Source organism: Bos mutus, chromosome 15 (genome assembly GCF_027580195.1).
Source record: "Bos mutus isolate GX-2022 chromosome 15, NWIPB_WYAK_1.1, whole genome shotgun sequence".
Classification (NCBI taxonomy): domain Eukaryota; kingdom Metazoa; phylum Chordata; class Mammalia; order Artiodactyla; family Bovidae; genus Bos; species Bos mutus.
Window position 1 is genome coordinate 19,966,084 of NC_091631.1, and position 13,567 is coordinate 19,979,650.

The 13,567-nt window shown below is 36.0% G+C and overlaps 1 protein-coding gene across 14 annotated transcripts in view; it reads left to right on the forward strand.

Moving 5' to 3' along the window:
- Window positions 1-13,567, forward strand: part of IMMP1L (inner mitochondrial membrane peptidase subunit 1) — a 478,402-nt gene that overhangs the window by 428,621 nt on the left and 36,214 nt on the right. The window lies entirely within an intron of this gene.

Genomic DNA, 13,567 nt, shown 5'->3' on the forward strand with positions numbered 1-13,567 from the left:
GGTATTCCCTGGACGCCAGCAGATAGACAACAGAACCTGCTGCCTTTTTGGAAGACAAGACCAACATGAGGTCCCTGGTAGGATTAAACTTGATTTGTAGCTGTAGGATTTTTTTAACAGATGTATTATTGGACAGGGAATAGGGGGCCACCAGCACAGCAAAATTGAATCACAACTGGCATTCTCAGGGAGTTTGCTGCCTGCTAAAATAGCAGCTGCATGTGGATTTGACTTCTTTCAGGTGAAGCGACTTCCAGTCATTTGGAAAGGATGGGATGAAAAGGAACCTTGGTGATAATTTTGATGTCTGCAAGATTTAGTACCAGTGTAATGGGATTATCGGTAACACCTTCACTGCAGAAAAAGCCACCTGGCGCTATAACTGGCAGCAACTGAGAACTAATCCTTTCCCATCTCTTGGATGTCATTCATGAAGCTCAAAGCGATTTCTTTCCTGCTAACTGTAATTAATTTTATAAACAACAACAGCAAAAAAATCAGGTGATCAAGGCAAAGAATATGCTTTTTTATTATTTAGAATATGTTGCCTTATTATAATCTATATGACTCATAAATTATGTAAGACATATAGACTATAAATATGAGTTGATTCATAGTGTCTTTTATGCTTTTTCCAGTTTGGTGACATAATGTATTTGCTATTGATAAAGGCTTATATTTGAGATTAAATATTAATTTATATACATTGGTGTCCTTTTAGATAGAAGGCCATTATTAATAAATCCAACTGTTCATAGGTATAAGGAATGGGAGTAATTTGTCATATGTTTTACCTTTTTTTGTGACTGCTTCAATTCCTGCTGAATTAAATGTTTTTAGTGAATAAAATGTTTAATGATATCAAAATATATCAACATACTTTTGATAATTAAGGAAATGGTGGCTCAATTTGCTGATAGAAAAAGGGCTCTTTTGAAAGTGTATGATCTAAGGTAAAGGTCTTAAAATAGTTAATACTGAATGACTGTTTTTTAAAATCAGAAATTCTTAGTGTTTTCCTTTAGCAGATGGGGATTTACTTGCTTTAGAATCATGTATTAGTTAATTGACTTTTTTTTTAAAGCATTTTATTTCAACCAAAAACTTTATCAAGTACTTTGTTTAGAGGTGTTAATTATTTTAATATTCTTCTCTTACACAGTCCAGAATAAACTGAGAGAAAATGAAGTGAAATTATCCCATCAGTCACCCAAACAGTATGCAACATAACTGCCAAGACTAGAAAAGATAATTAGTGTTGTCAGTGTTATGATCCTGGAGTACTTACTTTTAAAATATTTGTTCACAGCACTTGATTTTTATCTTACTGTAGTTCTTGATTTATTAGTTTTATATTTGAAAAAATGGATTATAAAACCTTAATTTTAATATTTTCAAACGTAAAGTCTTAACTAAATGTAGGTGAGTAAAATGTTTTGAAATTATAACTGAAATATAGTCATCCATTTTACATAAAATATTGTTATACTTATAGCCTCTGTTAACATATAGTACACTTTTCTCTGTATGAGGTCTTTGTCTAAAAAATCAATAATAAATTTTAATAAATTTATATAGTGATCATTGGTCAAACCTACCTAGCAAACTTATCATTCTAATGAATTTTAACTGGTTCTAAGCTCTTGTATCTTCATTTGTTTTCACATTTAAAATGAATGAATGAGAAAGCTTAATAATATTTCTACTGACCTGCATTGTGGTAGTTTATAAAGGACTTTTATAGTCTTCTATTTGTATTTTTACTATTTGAAAAGCTGTTTATGTAAAATTATACTACACTGAAAAGACCTATTCATGAAATAAGTGAACTAAAATCTTTTTCTTATCATCATAATATAATTATTTGTATTTTAAATATATAGTATTTGACTTATGTGTAATTTCAATTTATTTTGTCAGGTAGTGTATTTCTCAGAGTAACTTTCTATGGTAGTTAATAGTATTATATAATTATTTCAAAAGCATAGCTTTCCTTTCAAAATAAAATTTATCTCAAAATTTTATTAAACATTTTCACTGTTTACTTTTCTGCTTTTCAGCTGTTTACTGAGTGACATTTGAGAGTTAGTGTTTTTTACTTCCCTGTTCTAAACATTATTTTTATTTGATTAGAAATGATTATCTCCTTTGGAAAGTCCCAAATAACCTCACTTAATTAAATTCGTTATAAGCATATAGGATCTTTTCAGTAATATACATTTTTTCAAACAGGTATGGATTACTTGAATTTAATACCTTATTGATTATAAGAAAGTTGACTTGTTAAAAGCTACAACTAATAATTTATTGTACAAGTAACTCATAATGATGTCAGTGAAAGTTAAGGGAGTTATTTTGGAGATAAGAAAAAGGGATGTAGGATGGGAAAAATGAAGAAAATTTTACTAATTAAGTCATAATAAAGAACAGGATGAGAAATCTTAGGATTTCTTGATTATTTAAGAGATGATGAACATTTTTTCTTTATTGGTAATGTGTGAGCCTTAGTATTTTCTCCAAAGGACCATATATGAACTGTAGGCTGGTACACAACAGCTAGCCTATAATAATGCTAAATGATATTTCTTCCATTTGAATGAATATCCTTCAACTATTGTTTGTACAACTTGTATTGTTGTTGTATATTGTTATTGTAACAATATTGTACAATATTGTTATTGTAACTATTGTAACTTGTATAGTGTTCTGAAATAGATGAATTATATAGCCATTGGGGAATTATTGGTGAGTGAATGGGGTGGCTTTGGTATTTAACTGTTTGGAGGCTGATACTTGATTATATTAAAAGTGTCAACTACTTAACACTTTATAAACATAAAATGAGTTTTGATTGTGTGTGTGTGTGTATGTATGTACATAAAAGAGTGAATTTCAGAAAATAATATTGGATTTTTCAAATCATTGAAATGTTAGCATTATAAAGTTTGATGATGAAAATTTATAGAATTATCCCAAAGGTAGCAATTAGTTTAAAATTAATGAATGGTTAAATGTTGTCAAGTTTCTGAAAATGGTGAGTATGTCTCGGTGGTTTCAAATGAAGCACAGAGTCCTTTACTGGATTTTCTGGGAGCTTATTAAAACTACTAATTCTGTAGCCTTGCTCCCATAGATTGTTATTCATTAGCTCCATGATAGGAACCTGGAAGTTTGGAATTCTTCTAAGTTTGGGTTTTAAATTAGGTTCTTGAATTATTTTGATGCTGCAGTCATATTTAAATCAGTTTTCACTGCTTTAAACCTTAAAGTGATGTCACTTATTTCCTCTTGAGAATGAGTCAAAATAAATAGATTTAAATATAATCTTCATTGATTACGGGGATAAGTGCTCCTTGAATGTGCAGTTCTAGAAAATAAAAAATGCCCTCTGCACAAGTCTTACAGTAGATTGAACATTATAGATTTGAACAATTGATGAGCAGCCTTGAAGGTGATTTTGAAACGTCAGGAATTTGAGTTATTTTGATAGAGAGGCTGCTGTGTGAGAGTGAAGTATTTAGCTATTGAATAGGGTACACCACTCACCATCTATGTCTTAATGAGTCTTTGTTCTTCTCTCCTTGTCACAGTAACTTCCATTCAGTCTGAAGTGGACATATGTCTTTCAGCTACTTTATTTATATGCGTGTATATATACACAAACATATATAATTGTATGCTAAAAGTGTATTTTGCCTAGATATCTTTGAACTTTAGAAATCACAGAGGTGTCAGGAATGTTTAAGTCTGCTGTTTTTTCTTATCCAAATGAAGGTAAATGTAGCAAAACTCTTAATGTTGCGATTTGTCTTCTGCTTCACATCTACTCTCTTCTCACCTTTTTCTTAATGTGAATCCTTTAAATGCTCATATATTCACTAACTGTTCTGTTTATCAAAAAAAGTACATTAATCACTTCTTTGGTTATACTTTAAAATGAATGAATTTCTGTAAACTGATATTCTCAAGTAACCCTGACACTTTACTTTTTTTTTTTCTTTTTCTGAAACAGAATACTTTCTCTTTCAAAGGAATTCAACACCTGAACAATCAGGTGGATTTTTTTTGTGTGCCTTTGCGTATTCTGAAATACCCAAAAAGGCTTCTTCAATGCTTAGTCGTAAATCAGGATCTTAGACTTGTACCTCTATTCCCTGAAACTTCTAAGGATGGAGAAATGTCTACTTCTTTTTCATATTCTGGAGTTCAATCTGCTCCATCTTTTTAGCTAGTTTGAGATATATATTTGCATATGCACTTTATTTCCCAGGGAAGAATACGGGAGTGGGTTGTCATTTCCTTCTCCAGGGGATCTTCCCAACCTAGGGACCGAACCAATGTCTCTTGTATTGCAGGCAGATTCTTTACTGACTGAGCCCCAGGGAAGCCCCCTTTAGCTAGTTTTAACCAGTCCAACCTCTCTCCCATGCCTATTTTATAGTTTCTTATAAATTTCTTTGATTTTTATTGAGAGGCATATAGTAGTGGATTTTAGACCCCAACATCCTCATTTTGAATTCTGGCTCTGCTGTGTATGAGCTATGTGATTTTGAATAGTTTGTTCACTTTTCTGTCCCTCAGATACTTAAGTTCTCATAGAGTTATTGTAAGAATTAAATGAGTTAATAATGTAGTTAGAACAGTGCTTGTTCAGAACAGAACATGTTCTTGCATGTTCTTGGCATGCAAGAACTACTATTTAAGTATTTGTGGCTATTGCTATTAGTTATTTTGGTTGGTATTTGAGGATTTTTATGTGTATGGAAAGAAGCCATTATGACCTACATCTAACATAATGTTTTCTAACTTTATGTTATAGGAAGAAGACATTTTAAGTCTATAATGCAGTTATCTGTTGAAAGTAGACAACAACTTTGCTTTCTTATACCAGCATTATGTGGAGTTTTGCTGTATTTTAATCAGAAGTCTCTTAAAGGTTTTCTGAAAGAAGTATCATCATATCTTTTCCTGTATTATGTGACAAGGTCACAATTTTAAATTTTCCTTTTTTTTTTCTAGCTTTTCTAGTAATTCTCTGTTAGAGTACGTAGGCTCCCCATTAAAGAAATTGATTCTCTACATCAATAACTCAGTTTTTAATTGAAGTATTGGAGAAGGCAATGGCACCCCACTCCAGTACTCTTGCCTGGAAAATCCCATGGATGGAGGAGCCTGGTAGGCTGCAGTCCATGGGGTTGCAGAGAGTTGGACACGACTGAGCAACTTCACTTTAACTTTTCACTTTCATGTATTGGAGAAGGAAATGGCAACCCACTCCAGTGTTCTTGCCTGGAGAATCCCAGGGACGGGGGAACCTGGTGGGCTGCCATCTATGGGGTTGCAAAGAGTCAGACACGACTGAAGCGACTTAGCAGCAGTAGCAGCAGCATAGTTAATTTACCATGTGTTAGTTTCAAGTGTATAGCAAAGTGATTCATTTATACGTACGTACTTTCTCAGATTCTTTTCCATTATAGGTTATTGTAAGATACTGAATATAGTTATCTGTGCTGTACAATAGGTTCTGGTTTACCTGTTTTATATACAGTGGTGTGTATATGTCAATCCCAAACTCCTAATTTATCTAACTCAAGTTTTTTTTTTTTTTTTTTGAATGTAAATATGATAGGGAATAAAAAGCAACAAATTCTATTTCTTAGGAGAGTAAAATTCTGTATGCCAAAGCTTCCCAACTTTTTTCACAGCACACATGAAATATGGTAATATTTATACATTTATACAGCACCCAGTAATAAATGACTAGCTGAGCAAAGCTGCTCAAGGATAAATGCCTTTGGCCATCCTGGGAGCTTATAGCAATAGTTCTCAAATTTTGCTTCAGAATCACCTGGAGAACTTGTTAAAACACAAATTGTTGAACAATACTCCCAGAATTTCTGATTACTTAAATCTTGAGTTTGGCCCAAGAATTTGCAGTTCAAACAAGTTGCTTTGATGCCCCTCCTGCTCATCTGGGGACCATACTTTGAAAACTACTAGTTTAGTGGGTTGGTATTTTGATGTGGTAGGTAGAATAATTGAATCCCTCACTCTGAGATATCCATGTCCTAATCGACCTAATTACGGTATGGATGTATCTGATTGTTTATAATTAGATTTAGGTTATACATTTTTGACAAGAATAGTACAATGATGATAAGATTGTCAAGAAGCTCCATATCAGTTTTTACCTTTATGTATGCAGCTAAATTGGATCACATAGTTAAGATAATATTTACTTGATCTCTCCATGTAAAAGTATTCTGTTCCCTTTGTAAATAATAAATTATTTACTTTAATATTTTGTACCTATCCTGTTTACCAACAGCCTTTTACTCAGTATTTTAAAAATTGAGCTACAGCTGATTTATAATGTTGTGCTTGTTCCTTGTGTACAGCAATGTGATTCAGTTATCTATCTATCTGTTCTTACTCAGATTCTGTTCCATTATGGTATATTATATGATACTGAATATAGTTCCCTTTGCTATACAGTAGAGCCTTGTTGTTTATCTGTTTTACATAAAGTAGTGTGTATCTTTTAGTCCAAAGCTCCTAATTTATCCTTCCCACCTTTTCCCCTTTGGTAACCATTAGTTTCTTTTCTATGTCTGTGAGTCTATTTCTATTTTGTAAATAAGTTCATCTCTGTCATTTTTTTTTAAGATTCCACATATAAGTGATATCATGGTTTTGTCTTTCTCTTTCTGACTTACTTTACTTATAATATATAGGTCCATCTCTGTTGCTGCAAATGGCAATGTTTCATTCTTTTTTATGTCTGGGTAATATTCCATTGTATACATGTACCACATCTTCATCCATTCATCTGTTGATGGACACTTAGGTTGCTTCCATGTCTTGGGTATTGTAAATATTGCTGCTATGAACATTGGGGTGCATATATCTTTCTGAATTAGAGTTTACTCTGTATACATGCTCAGGACTGGAATTGCAGTCACTCAGTCATGTTCAACTCTTTGCGACCCCATGGACTTCAGCATGCCAGACTTCCCTGTCCTTCACCGTCTCCTGGAGCTTGCTCAGACTCGTGTCTGTTGAGTCGGTGATGGCATCCAACCATCTTGTCCTCTGTCGTCCCCTTTTTCTCCTGCCTTCAATCTTTCCTAGCATCAGGGTCTTTTCCAATGAGCTGACTCTTTGCGTCAGGTGGCCAGAGTATTGCAGCTTCAGCCTCAGCATCAGTCCCTCCAGTGAATATTCAGGATTGATTTCCTTTAGTATTGACTGGTTTGATCTTGCAGTCTAAGGGACTCTGAAGAGTTTTCTCCCAACCCATTTCAAAATCATTATTCCTCGGCACTCAGCCAACCATATGGTGACTCTGTTTTTAGTTTTTTAAGGAACTTACATACTATTCTCCATAGTGACTGTACCAACTTACATTCCCACCAACAGTGTAGGAGGGTCCCATTTTTCTACACCCTCTTCAGCATTTATTATTTGTAGACTTTGTAATGATGGCCATTCTGACTGGTGTGAGGTGATATGTCATTGTAGTTTTGATTTTTATTTCTCTAATAATTAGCGATGTTGAACATACTTTCATGTGCCTGTTGGCCTACTGTATTTCTTCTTTGGAGAAATGTCTATTTAAGTCTTCTGCCCGTTTTTTGATTGGGTCATTTGTTTTTATATGAGCTATATGAGCTCATTGTATATATTTTGGAAATTAATCCCTTGTAGGTAACATCATTTGCAAATATTTTCTCCCGTTCTGTAGGTTGTCTTTTTTTGTGGTTTTCTTTGCTGTGCAGTAACTTCAAGTTTAACTTGTTTAATTTTGCTTTTATTTCCATTATTCTAGGAGACAGATTAAAAAATTATTGCTGTGATTTATATCAGAGTATTCTGTCTATATTTTCTTCTAGGAGTTTTATAGTATCTGGTCTTACATTTAGATCTTTAATCCATTTTGTTTTTTTGTGTATGTTGTTAAAGACCATTCTAATTTCCTTCTTTTAAATGTAGTTGTCCAGTTATTTAAGAGGCTGTCTTTTCTCTATTGTATATTCTTGCCTCCTTTGTTGAAAATTAATTGACTGTAGGTTTGTGGGTTTATTTCTGGACTCTCTATTGATCCGTATGTCTGTTTTTGTGCCAGTTCCATGCTGTTTTAATTACTTTATCTTTGTAGTATTGTCGGAAGTCTGGGGGTGTTGTGCCTCCAGCTTTGTTCTTTTTCCTCAGGATTGCTTTGGCAATTCTGGGTCTTTGTGGTTACATATAAATTTTAGGATTATTTGTACTAGTTCTTTGAAAATGTTATGGGTAATTTGATAGGGATAACATTAAATCTATAGATTACTCTGTAGTAGTACTAATTCTTCTAATCCAAGGATATCATCCAGTTATTTTAAACATCTATTAATGGCCCTTGCCTGAATTACATTGGTGTTAAATTCATTATTCCTGCTGTATTTATTAGCTGCTATTTTTTTTTATAAAGAACTTGCCTTATCCCCAACACATACTTAAAAAAAAAAAAAAAGTACTGACTAGATTTCATTTTTAGTCTACTATATTATTTATTACTATTACTACTTTTTAAAATAATCTCAAACTTGGCTGGTAGGAGACCCCTCAAAGTGACTCCTATGCCTTTGGGGATTCAGTGACTTTTGGTCAAAAGACATAACTAGCCTCAGAAGAATACCCAAGGAAATAGCCAGGAAAATAGATAACCCTTCCTTTCTCTCTCTGACTTCCTGCTGGGGTTCAGCCAAAGCTTGACTGAAGTGCCTTGATGTAGTTCATATAGGTCAGTTTTCCAAGTGCAGAGAGCAGTATGGAGAAAGGTGGAGAGCAAATCCAAGTGACAAGCAAGATATCTGGCACATGTATGCACATAAAGAGTTAAGGACCCTTTGAAATCACTGTGTTAACCAGAGGTTTGAAACCCCTGTCTTAATTCTTTTTGCCAGTAGAGCTGTTGAACCCTAGCAGTGTGTGTGATTTATTTATATCTTACATAAATTTGGGCTTCCCTGGTGGCTCAGATGGTATAGAGTCTGCCTGCAATGCAGAGGACCCAGGTTTGATCCCTGGTCACAAGATCCCCCAAAGAAGGGAATGGCTACCCACTCCAGTATTATTGGCCTGGGGAATCCCTTGGACAGAGGAACCTAGGGGGCTACAGTCCATGGGGTCGTAAAAGAGTTGGATGTGACTGAGCTACTAACACTACATGAATGTTACTTTCTACTCTTGAGGTTTCTCTTAAATAAATTTGTGAGCTCTTAATCTCAGTTTCAATATTTCTCAACAGTGCTCTTTTAAAATATAAGACCAACTAGTCTTGATCCTGAGTCCTCTATAAACAGCTCTTTTTATTTAAGAGACTAAGATCCAAAATAATTTCAGATACTTCAGCCTCCATTCTGTTGCTAGTATCTGTAAGGAAGAAATGATGTCTGCTAACTTTTTTCTTCTGATCACTGATCTATTGTATTATTTTATGAGATAGTTTCTTCTCAAACATTGTATTTGAAATTGGGCATTTACTGTGTACTAATAAAAAAAGGCTTTATGCCTTCAATTACTTGTGAATGGAAGTTACTACAGAACTTCTCAGAAGATCACAACCATTGTATAGTTATAGCATCTTTGTATTTTAAATGGCAACCCACTCCAGTGTTCTTGCCTGGAGAATCCCAGGGACGGGGAAGCCTGGTGGGCTGCCGTCTATGGGGTTGCACAGAGTCGGACACGACTGAAGCGACTTAGCAGCAGCAGCAGATGTTTTTTAGCCAAAAGCAAAATCTGTTGCACAATTCAAATTATTTAAATTTTAGTAGATTTCTATTAATTTCCTCTATAAATTTCATCTTATATCTGTATTATCAATGTCTTCTTGCTGAGTGCCTCATGTTTCCTTTTGTTTGATAATATATGCTGTCTGTAACATCAGATAAGCTCGTTTTTGTTTTTAAATGTAATAACCATTTCACTACTTTTTAGGGTTTGTCTCATAGATCACAGTTTCACAGCTAAGCCTTAGGACTTACCCCTTGTAGCTTAGTTGCTAAGTCGTGCCCCTACTTTTTCCCTAATATTATCATTGGAGCAAAGTAGTATTTACACAACCTAGTTAACTTTACAAACAATATTCTGTTATTGTTACTCCTTTTAAATCTTTTTTTAATTAATTGAGCTTTAGTTGTGGTGGTGGTGGTGGTTTTTGTCGCTCGGTCGTGTCTAACTCTTGCGACTCCATGGACTGTGGCCTCCTCTGTCCATGGAATTTTCCAGATAAGAATACTAGAATGGGTTGCTAGTTCCTTCTCTAGGGGAATCTTCCCGACCCAGAAATCAAACCGAGGCCTCCTGCACTGCAGTCAGAGAGAGAGCGAGCGAGCGCTGGAGAAGATGGGAATGTCCCGAGGTTCGGAGGGCGGGCAGAGGCGCCTGGCGACCGGGCACCGGGTCCAGAGCAGTGGACGACCGACAGACCGGTTCAGGGCCGGCTCCCCCGGAGCCATGCACCGCCACGCTGTGCAGCCTGCGAGACGCACCAGAAGCTCCGCGCTGTGCGGCCGCGAACCCTGGGCAGTAGTGGCCGGCGCCAGAAGCGAAGGCGCGTTGGGGGCAGGGGGAGGAACCTCGGTCTCCCAAAGCCCTCAGACCCACTCTCGAGTGATGTGGCGGGGAGGTCGGGCGGAAGAGAGACGCCAGAGAGGACGCCACGGGGCGCGGGACAGGGTGGGGCGGGGTGGGCCACCCTGGTGATGGAGCGCGTGGTGGGCGGGGTGCCTGGCGGGGATGGAGGCCTGGAGGGGCCGACGGGGCAGGGGCCGGCATGGAGCCGCCTTCCCACCCGACCCCCTTTTCACGCCGCTCCCCACTTTCTCGCTCTCCTTTTCCCCGACACTGGAAAGACCGCCTGGGCGGGCCCCGCTCCCGCCTCCCCGCAGCGTCCCTGAGCAGACAGAAGTCTCCCTCCTTTCCATCCTTCGCCTCGCTTTAGTTACGAAGTGTTCTTAAGTATCACTGTTTATTAACTTATTATATTCTAAAAATCCTTAGTTTTTAAAAGTATGTCAGTTATTACTGTAAGTCAGATTCCTAAGATGGAATATTTCATGTTACTTAAAAAATTTAACGAGAACACTTTTTAATATGTTACTGATAGTTTTTTCTTTCAGTGAGTATGACATTACTCTGTCTCCTCGTTGACCAAAAATCTCAATGTTCTTCTGATCATCATTTTGAACTTTATAACCATTTTATCATACTAAAGATGTGGAAAATATAGGAGATTTGGGTTCAATATATATTCATTAATTCAGTCAGGCCCCAAGGATTCAAAGATGAATAGTGCATAGTCACTGCCCACCGACATATAAGCATAGTATGTAATAAAATATATAATAAGAGAAAGATATAAATAATATAGTGCGGTAAGTATTATAATCAGTGTGTGCTGAAGGTAGGTAAGTGATACAAAGCATAGGTAACATTTGTTGGCGTGGCCCAGTGAAGACTTGTTAGGGGAGATGACATAATCTATGTTTAATAGGTGACTAAACACTAATAAGTAATAAAACACTGATAAATAATAGTCCTATCCTGTGGGTTCTATAATTCTATTATTGTGACTTCCCTGGAGGTCCAGTGGCTAGGACTGTGCTTTCCCTGCCTAGGGCTTGAGCTCACTCCCTGGTCAGGAAACTAAGATCCCGTAAATTGCATGGTGCATCCAAAAGGAAAAAACAAATATATTTTATTTAAACATAAGATAGGCAGAAACTTAGACATTTGGAAATGCAGCTTAATTATATGAGCTTATATGGTACATGCTAATTGCCAAGCAAATGACATAGTAACTAGCATTTATTGATCTATTTCACTGCTGCTAAGTCACTTCAGTCGTGTCCGACTCTGTGTGACCCCATAGACGGCAGCCCACCAGGCTCCGCCATTCCTGGGATTCTCCAGGCAAGAACACTGGAGTGGGTTGCCATTTCCTTCTCCAATGCATGAAAGTGAAAAGTGAAAGTGAAGTCGCTCAGTTGTGTCCGACCCTCAGCGACCCCATGGACTGCAGCCCACCAGGCTCCTCCGTCCATGGATTTTCCAGGCAAGAGTACTGGAGTGGGGTGCCATTGCCTTCTCCGATCTATTTCACTACACAACTACATACCTGATTACAAGTAATCCTGACTCAACTCTCTGAGATAGTGATAGTAAGGCCATTTTACAGATAAAGGCACTTGAGATTTGCATAGGTCAAATAACCTGAACGTCACACAGCTAAAATATGCTGGAGCCAGGGTATCTGCTTTGACAGACCAACTATAGAGACAGTATTCTTAATCATTGAAAATGAACATTAGGAACCCAAATAAGAAGCAACAGCTTGCCTATTGAGAGCATTTAGAGAAGAGTTATAAACTAGACACATGATGGGTATCCTGATGGGTATATTCCAGGCGGGGATAGTGGTATAAGTAAGCGTTTGGTGGGCAGTTTAAGTAAACAGGAGTATGGTTGAGTAGTCAGTTTTTGTAGGAGCATCAAGGAAGATCAGGTTGGAATCTGAAGACAGGATGGAAGCTATTTGAAAAAGAATCATGAAAATGAGTAATATGTGATAGAAAACTATAGAGGTTATGAGAGCAAGGGAGAGATATGGGAGTCAGTGTAACATAATGGTTAAGTTCTTGAGTTTCTAGTTTTGTTGATGTTTAGCATGTAAGCTGACTACTCATAGGTTCCTTATCTATAAAATGATAATACTAATAATATCTGTCTCACAGAGATTAATTTGTAAAGCCTGACTTATATACTACGCATTGAGCAAATGTTACATGTAATTATTGTTGATGTGTTTTAGTAAATTTAATCTGATAATAGTGCCTAGAAGTCTAGGCCTAAGCATTAGGCCATTAGTTCAGAAATGCTTGAAACGTAGTTGTAGCAGGTAAATACAAAAGAAGGGACAAATACTAGGAATATTTTAGATGAATATCAGTATGTCAAGTATATATGGCTTTTTAAAAATACTTGGTTTTTAATGGTGTTTCATAATCATGAGTTCATTGTTATAGTAGCAATTAATAACTGACAACTGAATGTACCTACAATTTACAAAGCCACTAGGACATGTTAATTGAATTTTATTCTCAAACCATTCTGTGAGATACTGTTACTTCCATTTTATTAAGGCCCATAGAGATGAAGTAATTCATTGAAGATCACACAAGTTAATAAATGAAGTAATTGAAAACTTGCCTTTTCATACGTTTATTCTGATTTTTTCCTGTTTATTACCCTATTATGACAAGAACTGATGTTCTATCACTGGAAACAGTATGAAGAACTGTTATTAATACTTGAAAGAGTTAATATCTTTTTTTAAGTATCTGCCTTAATATCAAGAAATAACCGGGGCATGAAAGGGGAGAGACAAGTTCAGAGTCTACTAGTTATCTAATTTATATTTAAACCCAGTAATATTTGAATATAATCTGCTTAGTAGATCAGAATATTAAGTGGCTATGATTTGCCTTTTAAAAAAATCTTTATAGAAAAAATGAAAGTAAAC